Raw genomic sequence first — 3,401 nt, forward strand, 5'->3', positions numbered from 1 at the left:
TTATTAGGGATTAAATAATTATCTTCAGTTAAACAATTAATAAAATAATTCAAATTTAATCCTTAACCTTATGGAATAAATAATTATTTTCAGTTAAACAATTAATCAATTAATTTAAATTTATACTAGACTTTAGGGATTAAATATTTATCATCAATAATTCAAATTTAATCCTAATCCTTATGGATTAAATAATTATAATCAGTTAAATAATTAATAAAATAAAACAAACTTAATCATAATCCTTATGGATTAAATAATTATCTTCAATTAAAAAATTAAAAAAATAATTTAAATTTAATCTTAATCCTTAACCCTAAATTTTCAAAAATTAGGGTTAGGTTTATCAAGTTTTAATTATTCAAATTTTAAGGCATTTAAAATAATAAATAAGAAAACAAGATTAACCCTTAAGGAACCCCTCATCTTTCAAAAATATGGTTAGGGAGGCTAGGCATTCAAGAAACACTAGTAAAATCGAAAATCTCATGGGATAGGGTTTATTTTCATTAAAACCTAGTTCTTAATCTATTCATTGATGGGTTTTGAGCATTACAACATTCCTATGTGCCCATGCAACCCTATTTGCTTTGGATCTAGGTTTTTCTCAAGTTATACATACAAATTAATATTCCAAAGCAAGAAACCTAATTCTAAGATATGAAATTGAAATCTAATCATATTAGGGTTTAGTTGAATACCTTTCTTGTTAGCTAGTAGTAACAAGCAATCCTCACTTTAATTCCTTGACTTTCGAAAGCCTAGTGCCCCAAGTGTTGCACCTCTAATGAAGTCACAAACACCACAAGCAAATAATGAGGGAGAAGGTGTATGAAATCGACTAGGGTTTCTTCTTAAGAATCAAGTGGCCAATTTCATGAGGCTGGGGGTTCCTTTTATAGTTGAGGTTGCTAGGGTTATCAACTTGAAACCCGAATTCCCTTGCTTAAGCCCTAAGCAATCCATAGAACCCCATATGATAGGCCTTGGACGAAAACTCTATGGGTCTCCCATAGATTTTCGTCCACTCCTTATCAATGGAGTCCATTAGCCCAAACTACAACTATCACTGATTTACATAATCAGTTCCCGTTCTTTTAATCAATTTCTTTTGATCACTAAATTAATTCCAAATTAATATCTGATCAATACTAATTAAATAATATGATTTCTCAATTAATATATTATTCTTCTAATATATTAATAAACCATCTATTAACCTCTTCCTGCAAAACTCATCATGTCCAGTTGATATGGTGAAGGCAACCCAAAAGGATCATGCTACAATCAAATCAAGTACATACCAATTATAGTTATGGGCTTAGACACCTAATCCAACAGTCTCCCACTTGGATAAGTCTAATAACTATAATTGCAAGTATGATTTCAAAATTCGATTAGAAATCGTAGCTTTTAAAAGCCACTGTCGAACTCTGATCTAGTCAATAACGCGTCCTTTAAGGGATCATATAATCCTCCGTTCTGCAAGATATCGTGTGGACTAAGACATGGAACATAATCATTCTCAATGTCCAATGGTTTGTTTCCTAACTTCTTATTAGTTTGACATAGAACTTAATTGAACACATCAATTCAATCCTAACCGGGCCCGACACATAAGTCAACACAAAATCATCGAGGGGCCCAAGATATCGCTTTTACCCTCTTAGGATAAAAGGAACATCTAAACTTTGACTTATATGCTTGGACTATTTACTCGCCAAATCATACATAACAGCACGTTTTATAACATCAAGTTACTGATGCGTTTACACATTATCGATGTACAACCAACTTGTAAACAACAACTCGTATATATTGGTTTAACTATTACACGATATTATCGTCTCACAATCACACATGAGAAATTCCATGAAGTGATTCACATGAGCATGGGTTTAATCCAATACTTAAATATTATTTCAGAAGTACTCATGAACGTTGCAACAAACTTTTGCTATTTCTAAGCACTTAGACAATCTAGAAACCAATTCATGATAGTCTTGTCTCATTACTTACTTCCAAAGTATGACCAACTATGGATAATTTAAACAATCTAATTATTTAGGAAGTAAAACATGCAAAAGCGAAACAATAGTAAACACTTGACACAATATAGTAAACAATACTTATATATAAATATCCATTATATAATCACCAAATGTCAATTACATTTATCTGTTACAAGTTTCGAAACATCTATCTAATCATTAAAACTAATATCGTCCTTCAAACCAATGCTCTTCGCATGGTGTAAATGCTTAACCTTGCTCAGACCCTTTGTGAGGGGATTTGTTGGATTCTCCTCTGACGATACCCTCTTAACTACAAGGAGTCCCTCTTCTACCTAATGTTTGATAAAGTGGTATTTTATGTCGATATGTTTGGATCTGACATGATCCCTTCGTTCCTTGGTTAAGAAAACCACTCCTTTGTTATCATAGAAAATATCCATGGGCTCCTTTATGGCTGGTACAACTCCAAGGTCTCCAATGAAGCTTTTCAACCATATCGTCTTCTTCGAAGCTTCGCTCGCTGATATGTACTCTGATTCGCACGTTGAATCATCCACAGTCTCCTGCTTGGAACTTTTTCAAGTAACTGCTCCTCCATTCAAGGTAAACACCCAGCCCGACTGAGAACGGAAGTTATCTCTGTCAGTCTGAAAGCTGGAATCACTATACACTGTCACTCTCAAGTCATCACTCCCACCAAGTGTAAGGACCCATTCCTTAGTTCTTCGCAAGTACTTAAGAATGTTCTTAACTGCTATCCAGTGAGCTCTATCCAGGTTCCCTTGATATCGGCTAACCATGCTCAATGTAAAATCCACATCCGGGCGAGTACATCTCATAACGTACATGATCGAGCCAACGGTGGAAGAATATGGCACTCAACTCATTTATGCTATCTCTACATCGGTACTGGGACTCTGAGTCTTACTCAGCTTGGAATTGCTTTGGATTGGTAGTTCCCCTTTCTTGGAATTTTCCATGCTAAAACGTTTCAGCACCTTGTCCAAGTAAGTACTTTGACTAAGTCCTATTAGTCTTCTACTCCTATTTCTCAAAATCCTTATCCCTAAAATATAAGGAGATTCTCCTAAATCCTTCATAGCGAAAAACTCCCAAGCCAGAACTTAACCTCCTGCAAGGATGGAATGTCGTTTCCTATGAGAAGTATGTCATCCACATACAATACTAGGAAGCTAACTATACTCCCACTAGCTTTGACATATACACAGGACTCATCCTCGCTTGTCGAAAATCCAAACTCCTTGACTTTCTCATCAAAACAAAGATTCCATCTGTGAGACCATTGTTTTAATCCATATATTGATTTCTCAAGCTTGCACACTCTATTAGGGTACTTTGCATCTACAACACCCTCTGGATGACACA

The sequence above is a fragment of the Lactuca sativa genome, chromosome 9 (genome assembly GCF_002870075.4).
Source record: "Lactuca sativa cultivar Salinas chromosome 9, Lsat_Salinas_v11, whole genome shotgun sequence".
Lineage (NCBI taxonomy): Eukaryota > Viridiplantae > Streptophyta > Magnoliopsida > Asterales > Asteraceae > Lactuca > Lactuca sativa.